General features: G+C 39.8%; 1 protein-coding gene across 1 annotated transcript in view; it reads left to right on the forward strand.

The window, feature by feature from the left end:
* Chst7 (carbohydrate sulfotransferase 7) overlaps positions 1 to 13,133 on the forward strand; it is a 64,510-nt gene that overhangs the window by 15,273 nt on the left and 36,104 nt on the right. The window lies entirely within an intron of this gene.

Consider the following 13,133-nt stretch of genomic DNA (forward strand, 5'->3'; position numbering starts at 1 on the left):
GCTCACCACGCTCAGGATAGTGTTTTCTATTTCTGTCCATTTGCATGCAAAATACAGGAAGTCATTGTTTTGCATCCTCCTGAATATTAACCTTCATCAGGCGATGAAAGGAGACAGAGACCCACATTGGAGCACGGGACTGAAATCTCAAGGTCCAAATCAGGAGCAGGAGAGAGAGCACGAGCAAGGAACTCAGGACTGAGAGGGGTGCAACCACACACTGAGACAATGGGGATGTTCTATCGGGAACTCACCAAGGCCAGCTGGTCTGGGTCTGAAAAAGCATGGGATAAAACCGGACTCACTGAACATAGTGGACAATGAGGACTACTGAGAACTCAAGAACAATGGCAATGGGTTTTTGATCCTACTGCACTTACTGGCTTTGTGTGAGCCTAGGCAGTTTGGATGCTCACCTTACTAGACCTGGATGGAGGTGGGTGGTCTTTGGACTTCCCACAGGGCAGGGAACCCTGATTGCTCTTAGGGCTGATGAGGGAGGGGAACTTGATCGGGTGAGGGGGAGGAAAATGGGAGGCGGTGGCGGGGAGGAGCCAGAAACCTTTAATAAATAAATAAATTAATTAATTAATTTTTAAAAAGATCTTCCCTGGTAAGCCACCAGCTCGTGGTGCTACACAGAATATTAGAAATGAGTTAGATCAATATGTAAGAGCTAGCCAATAAGAGGTTAAAACTAATGGGCCAAGCAGTGTTCAAAAGAATACAGTTTCCGTGTAATTATCTCAGGGTATAAGTTAGCCAATGCAGCCCACCGCTGCTCCCAATGGCGGGACGCAGCTCCACTGCTCTTATTACTACAATAGGCATATTTAAGTTACATACACACACACACACACACACACACACACACACACACAGAGTGAACAGGAATTGGGCAAAGTGGATGCTTTTGGTGGGCCCTACCAAAGTCATTCACTGCACAAAACACACTTGTAACAGAGTCAGCACCGGGAACCAGGCAGGGAATACCTCAGTAAAGATGACAGGACTTGGTCACCTGACCTGGGTATCAGTTAAGATGGCCGTGAAGTCACCTGACCTCAGTTAAGATGACAGTAAGATCTCCCAACCTCAGTCAAAATGGTGGCAGTCACATGTTGAATGGAGAAGTTTTTTTTTTTTTTGAACTGTGGGAAATTTAAACATAATAACAAGAGAGACCTAGAGGCGTGATCCGCCCTGTTGCTGAGCTGCCGCACAACAAGCCATGGCAGGGAGCAAAGGCTGGAATTGAAAACAGTTGCCTCACAGATCCAACTAATCTTGTCATTTCTGTGGGATCAGCAGTAGTTGTGGCAGGGATAGTTTGAGGAAAAGCAGAGCCGGTGGCACACCAGTAGAGCATTTACAGGTGGGTGGCTGATAGTTTGAGGGTTTACACCATCCATAGCTGAAAACATGAAAACAGTGAACAAACACCACAGAGCTTATAGAAGGATATCTCCTCTGTACAGGTGTGTGTGGGGGGGTAAAGCCTGACTGGCTCCAGTCCAGGTGACTTGGAAACCAGAGGCTATAGGCTGCTCTGAGTGGTCTCTCACAGCAGGGACCACTGATAAGTAGTTCAAAAGAAAACAAAAGAAAAAGGAAAATCTGAGGGACCCTGGGCCCCAAGGCAACCACACTGCTCAGTATGTGCAGTGCTAGCACGGGTGGACTAACCCTGGGTTGTCCGATCACATTTTTAGCTATGGGAAGGAACCAGAGATGACTGTTAGCGGTGGGCTCAACCGTAGCAGTGAAGGCTGTGGTTGGCTGACTGTAAGGGGGAAACTCACCACTGAAGCTGCTGGTGTGTGTAGAGGTCGGCATTCAGGCAGATAGAACACAGAGCTGTTGTAAAGAAACCTGGTTCCTGAGCCCAGGGTTGCATGTTTCCTCAGCCATCCCACCCGTGGGCAGGAGGAAAGGTGGAAAGAGCCTGGCTGAGTCACAAGGACCAATGTTATGGTAAAAGTAAAATGCTGCAGGTCCCTGAGTGGCAACAGTGGGCAGCAGGCCATCAGACCATGGCAGGCCATGAAGGCAGCCCATACCAGGCAGGGAGCCATATAACAGGTGAGAGACAGAGACCTATTAGGCACACCATGCAGAGAAAGTGAGTATTTATTTAGTGGGTTATGGAGGGGAAAGGGGCAGAGAGAGAGGCAGAAAGAGAGGGGGGAAGGGAAGAAGGGAGAGAGGCAGAAGATGCCTCTTTGGGAGAGAGATGGAAAAGGAAAGGACTCAGGCTGGAAGCAGAAGGAAGATCTGTTTGCCTCAGTGGATGGGGGAGGAAGTGGGCAGGGCTTGTTTCTTGAAGGGACAGGACAGACCATTACACTTGGTATATATGAGAACCTGTCTCAAAAATAACTAAGCAAAAAGTTATAAAACATTTGGACATAAAAATGTTTAATAAAAGGATGCAAATATTGTATGGTCCAGGGGTTGAGCTGAGAGTACTTTCCATAAATCGTTGTTAGGAAATGAGATCTGACTTGGCAACATTTAATACTTGGTTAGTCATTGACAAGACTGTGTTCTTGCCAAGCTAATTTCTGGGTCCTTAAAGTAATCCAAGTGACATACTGAACACACCACACAAAGAAACAGTGATAAGAAATTTTTCTTGACTTTCCTCTTTGAATGATTATAGACTCACAGGAAGTTGCACAAAAAACATACTCAGGTACAGTGTACCCTTCACCTATTTTCCCCCAAGGGGATGTCTTACAAATAGATTAACATCAATACTAGGATATTATTGGTGTAATCTAAAGACTTAACATTCTACTTTCAAGTTTTGATGTACACTTGTTTTATATATATACATATGCAAAGATCTGTGCGAATGCATCACTCACAAATTTCTGTAAACACCATTATAGCCAAGACAGAATCATTGTATCAACACAAAGAAATTGTAGTGGCAACTGGTTGTAGTTATATACCCTGTCCAATCCTACCATTTCCCATGGCAAACACTAATTTGTTCTCCATTTCTATGATGGTTTTATTTTCAAGAATGTCTGTGTGATCTGGGCAGTGATGGCACATGCCAGTAATTCTAGCACTCAGGAGGCAAGGGCAGATAGATCTCTGTGAGTTCAAGGCTAGCCTAAAAGGCAGAATGAGTTCCAGCCAAAGACACATAGAGAAACCCAGTCTTGCAAAACAAGAGAGGGGGAAGGGAAGGGAAGGGAAGGGAAGAAGGGAAGGGAAGGGAAGGGAAGGGAAGGGAAGGGAAGGGAAGGGAAGGGAAGAAGGAAAGGAAAGGAAAGGAAAGGAAAGGAAAGGAAAGGAAAGGAAAGGAAAGGAAAGGAAAGGAAAGGAAAAGGGAAATGTCTATGTGAGGGAATCAGATCCCCTGGAACTGGAGTATAGACAGCTGTGAGCATTGAACTTGGGTCTTTTGAAAGAGAAACCCATGGTCTTAACCACTGAGCCATATCTCCAGTCCAATTTCAATCTTCTTTATGGCTGGATCAAATCATTTTGTATGTACACTACAGTCTCTTTATCCATTGATGGATACTGGGGTTGATTCCATATGTTGGCTATTGTGAATAGTGCTGCACTAAGTATAAATGTGCAAGCATCTCTGGGGTTTGGTCACATGTCAGGTGTAATTCGTCATTGGTGTGTGGGTTCACATGGGTCTGAGAGGTGAAGACTCAGAGACACATGAGAATGAATGCATCCTCTGTGGCTATAGAGGGCTCAGTCTTGGTCAACTGAAGTGCCTTCCCTTTGCCTCCTAGCATCTTTATTTTTTCCTATATTTACACTTTAGCTAGTAGATTTCCATATCTCAAAACAAAATGAATGAAGTTTCTGAAATCACAATGCCAGGTGCAAATACCTGGTCACCAATTGGCAGGCTTTCTCAGAGGTGGAGTCTGGACTGAGGCAACTCTTAGGGAAGGGGGCTTCTCTCAGGAGCTGGGGTGAAGCCCCCAGGCAAACAAAAAGTGGAGTGTTTGGTCGGAAGCATCACCTCAGCTCCCTAATACCCCTTTATACAAAAAGTCTGGATTGTTTGCCTCAGGGGCATCTTTTAATTTGGTTTAATTTGGTCTGATTGGAATGCTGGAGATGGAACCCAGGGTTTCCTGTGTGGTAGGCAAACACTCGACCAACTGAGTTTAATAAAAGCACCTCCGTTTTACTTTTTATGAGGAACCTCCATACTGACTGTTAGGTCTCAAACTTGACAAATGGCTAACTAAGGTACATTATCAAAGCAGAAGGTTCTCCCAGCAACTCACAGTCTACTGATTGCAAGGACCCCAAGGCTGGCATACCCCATTCCCTACACTGAACTCTCCAACCCAAACTGGACTGGGCTTCCCTCTCCCCAGTACTTCTGTCCCCTATATATCTCAGCCATCTTAGTTACGTCTATTTCTTGACCAGGCTGCCCTTCTTGGTCAGAGGCTCCTTTCTCCTATCTCCCACCCCCTCCTCACATGGCCCAGCTCAGTCTGGCCATGCTCACTCTGGATTCTCCCAGATGTGGCTATGCTTTTATCTACAATAAACTTCCTCTACCATACCTAGGAGCAGTCATGTCCTTTTTTATTTCTCTTTTTCATTCTCTGATTTCCATAGTGGTGGCACAACTTTATATTGCCACCGGCAATCTTCAACCTCTTCACACTTACTAGTGTTTGTTACTTGATTCCTTAATGATTGAGTGGAAATGCAATCTTAGTGCACCTTGAGTTTGTAGCTCTGTGATGGCTAAACAGATTAAGCACCTTCTTATATACTTATTAGTCATACACACATCTCTTTTGAGTACTGTCTCTTTATTTTGCCTATTTATTCATTAGATTGCTTGGTTTCTTCTTAGTAGTTGTCTCCGTGTTTAATATGTTACAGATATTAATTCTCTGTCCAGGGTATAACTACAAATTTTTTCCATTCTGTGCAAGTGTGAGACGATAGCTATAAATACAGCCTAACACAACATCATAAACTTACTTGAACTATTCTGAGATTTCATTTTGCAGTTTCTATTGTAATTCAATTATGCAGTTCTTGAGCATGATGTTTTAGATGAGAACATGGTGTTGCAATGCAGAAAACTTGGACACACCTACTGGATTCTCTTTTGACTGGATTCTTTGCTTATGTAGAAGCTTTCTACTTTCATGCAAGGCCATTTTTCAGTTCTTGATTTTATTTTCTAAGCTATTTGTGTCATTTTTCAGAAAGTCCTTTGTAAACCTATATCTTGATGTGTTTCCTCTTCTTTTTCGTTCAACAGTTCCAGAATTTCAGGTTTGTAAGTCAAGCCTTTGATGCATCTTAGTTATTTTTGTGCAGGGCAAGAGGTCTGGATCAAGTTTTATTCTTCTACATGCAGACAATCAGTTTCCCAGCACCATTTGGTTAAAAGGCTTTTTTTTTTTAATCTGATATGTTTTTTACTCCTTTTGTCAAAAATCAGGCAACTACAGCAGTGCAGTCTTATTCTGGATCTAATATTATATTCTATTGTTCTACATGGTTTTGTTTGGTGTGTGTGTGTGAGCGTGTGCACATGCACGCGCGAGCACGCGTGCCTCAGCACAATGTAGTGTAAGTTGAAATTAAGTCTGGTGATATTTCCAGTATTTTCTTTTTGCTTAAAATTGCTTTGACTATTGAAGAATGTACAAGTTTTTATAGATAAAGGTGCTCAATTGTTAGAAGTAAATTCCCAGGAAAGCAATTTTTAGATTATGGACAAGTATAGTTTGAATTTTCTGAAAAATACACCAAACTGTTTTCCAGGGCGGCTATCACATTTACATAACCTCAGTTGTACATGGACTGACACACTTGATATCACACTTGACATCACCATGCTGCAGCTGTTTAAAGAGTATATAGTGACATCTCATTATAGTTTCCATTTGCATTTTCCTGGTGGCTGGTGATGTGGAACATGTTTTCAAGTGCTCATTTGCTATCTGTACCTCTTCTTTTTGGTCCAGATGTTTTGCCCATTTTCTAATTAGACTTTTTAACTAATGTTGAGGGTTATTTATATATTCTAGATACAAGTCCTTCATCAGATATATGATTATAAGTATTTTATCCCAGTGTCAATTTTGTCCTTTCATTCTAAGATGTTTCAAAAAATAAACGCTGTTTGCTTATTGCAGTGCTGAGGACTAAACTCAGTATCACACACAAACTAAGAAAGTCATCTACCACTGAATAGCAACGCAGTCCCAGAATGTCTTCTGTGTCCCTCAAACGTGTAGATCCTTTCCTCCTACCTCCAGAACTCTTCTAATACATCCTCAACCTAGCTTGTTCTTGTTCATTCTTTATTTCCCTGTTTGCAAAGACTTTGGTTTTTTGTTGTTGTTGTTGTTAGTCAGAGTTTTACTTTGTAACCCTGCTGTGCTAAACCTATACACCTTAGGCTATCCTTGCCCTGGCAGCCATATTCCTGCCTAAGTCTTTTGTATGTTGGTATTATAGGTGTGAGCCACTATGCCAGGCTTGCAAAGCTTTTTAAAAGTCATGTAATTTCTCCTAATCCTGCAAGAGAGGCTGAAAACCCAGTAATAATTTTTTTCTATTATCTTCAGAAATTTTTCTGATATCTTCTGATATTCTTCAGAAAAAGTTGAAGTTTCTCCCTTTATACTGAAACCTGCTAGGTATTGGATTTACAGTGGAGAATGAGAGCTTAAGTAAAGAACATGAAAACTGTGAGATTTAGATGGCTCTGGGAATACTTCTCCAAGGAGCTGAAATTTAAACTGAAGCTATAAAAGAGAAGAAAGGTAGATTATTTCAAACAGACTGCATAGGTTCTATAAAGGTACCAAGGTAGGAAAAACCTTGGCATAGTGAACTTGAGCAAAGACCAGTGCAATCTTTCTGGGTAGATGACTCAATGGTTAAGAGCACTGGCTGCTATTGCAGAGGACCTGAATTCTGTTTACAGCACCCACACAGCAGCTCACAGTAGGCTGTAATGCTAGTGCTAGTTTCAGGAGATTGAACAATGTCTGAGGATACCAGGCATGAAAGCAGTACACAGACAAAGATGCAAGCAAAACACCCATAAGACATAAAAATAATAAAACAGATAAGTATGACTGAAGTGCTTTTTTAAAAATTGTTTTTATGGAGCTATATATTTTTCTCTGCTCCCCTCACTTCCTCTCCCCTCCCCTTCTGCCCTCTTCCATGATTCCTATGCTACTAATTTATTCAGAGCTTGTCTTTTTCTACTTCCCATGTAGATTAGATCCTTGCATGTCTCTCTTAGGGTCTTCTTTCTTGTCTAAGTTCTCTGGGATTGTGATTTATAGGCTGGTTTTCCTTTGCTTTACACTTAAAAGCCATTTATGAGTGAGTACATCTGATATTTGTCTTGCTGGGTCTGGGTTACCTCACTCAATATGATGTTTTCTAGATTCATCCATTTGCCCACAAATTTCAAGATGTCATTATTTTTCTCTGCTGTGTAGTACTCCGTTGTATAAATGTACCACATTTTCCTTACCCATACTTAAATGTCTAGGGGCATTTAGGTTGTTTCCAAGTTGTGGCTATGACAAATAATGCTGCTATGAACATAATTGAGCACATGTACTTGTGGTATGATTGACCATCCTTTGGGTGTATACCCAAAAGTGGTATTAATGGGTCTTGAGGAAGGTTGTTTCCTAATTTTCTGAGAAATTACCACACTGATACACCAGTTTTCACTCCCACCAACAATGCAGGAGTGTTCCCTTTACCCCACAACCTCTCCAGCATAAGTTGTGGTTTTAGTCTTGGCAATTCTTACAGGTATAAGATGAAATTTCAGAGCTGTTTTGATTTGCATTTCTCTGATGACAAAGGATGTTGAATATTTTCTTTTTTTTGTTTTTTTTTTGGATTATTTCTCTTTTTTTTATTAATTAATTTATTTAATTATTAAAGATTTCTGCCTCTTCCCCACCACCACCTCCCATTCCCTCCCCCTCCCCCAATCAAGTCTTCCTTCCTCCTCAGCCCAAAGAGCAAGCAGTTTTCTCTGCCCTGTGGGAGGTCCAAGGACCACCCACCTCCATCCAGGTCTATTAAGGTGAGCATCCAAACTACCTGGGCTCCCACAAAGCCATTACGTGCAATAAGGTCAAGAATCCATTGCCATTGTTCTTCAGTTCTCAGTAGTCCTCATTGTCCATTATGTTCAGCGAGACCGGTTTTGTCCCATGCTTTTTCAGACCCCGGCCAGCTGGCCTTGGTGAGTTCCCGATAGAACATCCCCATTGCCTCAGTGTGTGGGTGCACCCCTCGCAGTCCTGAGTTCCTTGCTCGTGCTCACTCTCCTTCTGCTCCTCCTTTGGATCGTGAGACTTCAGTCCAGTGCTCCAATGTTGGTGTCTGTCTCTGTCTTCTTTCATCGCCTGATGAAGGTTAATATTCAGGGGGATGCTTATATGTTTTTCTTTGGGTTCACCTTCTTATTTAGCTTCTCTAGAATCACGAATTATAGTCTCAATGTCCTTTATTTATGACTAGAAACCAAATATGAGTGAGTACATCCCATGTTCCTCCTTTTGGGTCTGGCTTACCTCACTCAGGATAGTGTTTTCTATTTCCGTCCATTTGTATGCAAAATTCAAGAAGATTTTCTTAAGTGTCTTTCAGCTACTTTATACTTATCTTTTGAGAGTTCTCTGTTTAAGTTGGTACCCCATTTTTGTATTGGATTATTTGTTCATTGGATGACCAATTTCTTGAGTACTTTGTATATTTTGGAGATCAGACCTTTGTCCGATGTGGGGTTGGTAAAGATCTTTTCCCATTCTGTGGGCTGCTCTTTTGTCTTGTTGACCACATTCTTTGCTTTACAGAAGCTTTTTAGTTTCAGGAGGTTCCATTTATTAATTGTTTCTCTCAGTGTCTGTGCTGCTGGGGTTATATTTAGGAAGTGGTCTCCTGTGCCAATGCATTCAAGTGTACTTCCCACTTTCTCTTCTATAAGGTTCAGTGTGGCTGGTTTTATGTTGAGGTCTTTGATCCATTTGGACTTGAGTTTTGTGCATGCCGATAGATATGGATCTATTTTCATTCTTCTACATGTTGATATCCAGTTATGCCAGCACCGTTTATTGAATATGCTTTCTTTTTTCCATTTTATAATTTTTTAGTTCTTTGTCAAAAATCAGGTGTTCGTAGATGTGTGGATTGATATCCAGGTCTTCAATTCAGTTCCATTGGTCCTCCTGTCTGTTCTTATGCCAATACCAGGTTGTTTTCAGTACTGTAGCTCTATAGTGGAGTTCGAAGTCAGGGATTGTGATGCTTCCAGAAGTTCCTTTATTGTACAGGATTGTTTGGGCTGTCCTGGGTGTTTTGATTTTCCATATGGAGGTGAGTAACGTTCTTTCGAGGCCCGTGAAGAATTTTGCTGGGCATTGCATTGAATCTATAAATTGTGTGTGGTAAGATTTTTCTTATGTTAATTCTACCTACCCAAGAACATGGAAGATCTTTCCATTTTCTGGCATCTTCTTCAGTTTCTTTCATCAAAGATTTAAAGTTCTGGTCATGCAAGTCTTCCACTTGTTTGGTTAGAGTTACTCCAAGATATTTTATGTTATTTGTGGCTATGGTGAAAAGTGATATTTCTCTGATTTCTTTCTTAGCACATTTATCATCTGTGTAAAGAAGGGCTACTGATTTTTCAAGTTAATCTTGTATCCTGTTACATTACTGAAGGTGTTTATGAGTTGTAGAAGTTCCTTGGTAGAATTTTGGGGGTAACTTATGTAAACTATCATATCATCAGCAAACAGTGAGTTTGACTTCTTTTCTGAATTGTATCCCCTTGATCTTCTTTTGTTGTCTTATTGCTCTAGCTAGAACCTCAAGTACTATATTGAATAGATATGGAGAGAGTAAACAACCTTGTCTTGTTCCTGATTTCAGTAGGATCACTTTGAGTTTCTCTCCATTTAGTTTGATGTTGGCTGTCAGCTTGCTGTATATTGCCTTTATTATGTTTAGATATGTTCCTTGTATCCCTGCTCTCTCCAAGACTTTTATCATGAAGGGATGTTGTATTTTTTCAAAGGCTTTTTCAGCATCTATTGAGAAGATCATGTGGTATTTTTCAGTTTGTTTATATGGTGGATTACATTGACAGAAATTTATATGTTGAACCATCGTGCATCTCTGGGATGAAGCCGACTTAATCATTGTGGATGACGGTTCTGATGTATTCTTAGATTAGGTTTGCAAGTATTTTATTTAGTATTTTTGCATCGATATTCATTGGTAAAATTGGTCTGTAATTCCCTTTCTTAGTAATATCTTTGTTTGGTTTGGATATCAGGGTAATTTTAGATTCATAAAAAGAGGTTGGCAATATGTCCTTTGTTTCTATTGTGTGGAACAATTTGAGAAGTATTGGTATTAGTTCTTCTTTGACAATCTTGTAGAATTCTGAGTTGAAACCATCTGGCCCAGGGCTTTTTCTGGTTGCGAGACTTTTGATGACTGTTTCTATTTCTTCAGAAGTTATAGGTCTATTTAATTTTATTGTCTAGTCCTAATTTAATTTTGGTAAGTGATATTTATTAAGAAAATTGTCCATTTCCTTAAAGTTTTCCAATTTTGTGGAGTACAGGTTTTCAAAATATGGCTTGATGATTCTCTGGATTTTCTCTGTGTCTGTTGTTATGTCATCCTTTTCATTTCTGATTTTGTTAAGTTGGATATTCTCTTTCTGCCTTTTGGTTAGTTTGGATAAAGGTTTGTCTATCTTATTGATTTTCTTGAGGAACCAATTCTTTCTCTAAATGATTCTTTGTATTGTTTTCTTTGTTTCTATTTTGTTTATTTCAGCTCTCAATTTGATTATTTCCTGCCATCATTTGGATATGTTGTGTGCTCATTTTCACTGAATTTTAGGAATTCTTTAATTTCTTCCTTGACCCATTGATGATTCAGGTGAGCATTGCTTTATTTCCACGTGTTTGTGGGCTTTCTGAAATTAATGTTGCTGTTGAATTATAATTTTAAACCATGGTGATCCAATATGATACATGGGCTATTCCAATTTTTTTTGTATCTGTTGAGGATTGCTTTCTTACCTAGTATGTGTTCAGTTTTTGAGACGGTTCCATGAGGTGCTGAGAAGAAGGTATATTTTATGTTTGGATTGAAAGTTTTATAGATGTCTGTTAAGTCCATTTGATTCATAACATTTGTTAGTTCCCTTATTTCTCTGTTAATTTTCAGTCTGATAGACCTGTCCAGTGGTGAGAGTGGGGTGTTGAATTCTCCCACTATTAGTGTGTGGGGTTTAATGTATGATTTAAGCTTCAGAAGTGTTTCTTTTACATGTGAGGGTGCCCTTCTATTTCGGGCAAAGATGTTTGGTATTGAGATTTTTATCTTTATGGATTATTCCTGTGACTAATATGAAATGTCCTTCTACATCTCTTCTGATTCATTTTAGTTTGAAGTTTATTTTGTTAGATATTAGGATAGCTACACCTGCTTTGTTCTTATGTTCATTTGACAGGAAAATTTTTCCCAACCCTTTACTCTGAGGTGATATCTGTCTTTGAGGTTGAGGTGTGTTTCTTGTAGACAGCAAAAGAATGGATTCTGTTTTTGTATCCAATCTGTTAGCCTGTGTCTTTTTATAGGTGAGTTGAGTTCATTTATATTAAGAGATATTATTTTTATTGTTTTTCTTTTTTATTTCTTTTTATTATTATTATTTTTATTGAGTTCTACAATTTTCTCTGTTCCCCTTCCTACCTCTCCCCCTCCCCTTCAACCCTCTTTCAAGGTCTCCATGCTCCCAATTTACTCAGGAGATCTTGTCTTTCTCTACTTCCCCTGTAGATTAGATCTATGTATGTCTCTCTTAGGGTCCTCATTGTTGTCTAGGTTCTCTGCAATTGTGATTTGTGGGCTGGTTTTCTTTGCTTTATGCTTATGAGTGAGTACATGTGATAATTGTCTTTCTGGGTCTGGATTACCTCACTCAAAATGATGTTTTCTAGCTCCATCCATTTGCCTGCAATATTCAAGATGTCGTTATTTTTTTTTTCTGCTGTGTAGGACTCCATTGTACAAATGTACCACATTTTCCTTATCCATTCTTCTGTCTAGGGGCATTTAGGTTGTTTCCAGTTTCTTGTTATGACAAACAATGCTGCTATGAACATAGTTGAGCACATGTCCTTGCGGCACGATTGAGCATCTTTTGGATATATACCCAAAACTGTTAGTACTGGGTCTTGAGGAAGGTTGTTTCCTAATTTTCTGATAAATTGACATGCTGACACACAAAGGGGTTGTACCAGCTTGCATTCCCACCAGCAATGCAAGAGTGATGTTATTGTATTTTTCCCTTCTTTGGGATTTACTGCTGTGAAATCATCTATTGTCTGTGTTTTTGTGCATGTAGCTAACTTCCTTGGGTAGGAATTTTCCTTCTAAAATTGTGTTGGGCTGGGTTTATGGCTAGGTTTTGGTTAAGTCTGGTTCTGTCATGGAATATCTTGTTTTGTCCTTCTATGGTGATTAAAGTTTTGCTGGGTATAGTAGTCTGGGCTGGCATCTGTGGTCTCTTAGTGTCTCCGCAATACTTGCTCAGGCTTTCAGTGTATCCATTGAGAAGTCAGATGTAATTCTGATAGGTCTGCCTTTATATGTTACTTAGTTTTTTTCCTTTGTAGCTCTCAATATTCTTTATTGTGTATGTTTAGTGTTTTGATTATTATGTGGCGAGGGGACTTTTTTTTTTGATCCTGTCCGTTTGGTGTTCTGTAAGTTTCTTGTATCTTCATATGCATATCTGTCTTTAGGTTTGGAAAGTTTTGTTCTGTGATTTTGTTGAATATGTTTTCTGGCTTTTGAGTTGAACTTCTCCTCCTTCTATCACTATTATTCTTATGTTTGGTCTTTTCACAGTGTCCCATATTTCCTGGATATTTTTTTGTCTTAAGCTTTTGTTAGGTTTAATGTTTTCTTTGACTGATGAATCTGTTTCCTCTATTGTATCTTCAGTGCTTAAGATTCTCTCTTCCATCTCTGGTATTCTGCTGTTTATGCTTGCGTTTGTGGTTCCTGATTGTTTTTTCATATTTTCTGTTTTC

This window comes from Chionomys nivalis, chromosome X (genome assembly GCF_950005125.1).
Source record: "Chionomys nivalis chromosome X, mChiNiv1.1, whole genome shotgun sequence".
NCBI classification, from domain to species: domain Eukaryota; kingdom Metazoa; phylum Chordata; class Mammalia; order Rodentia; family Cricetidae; genus Chionomys; species Chionomys nivalis.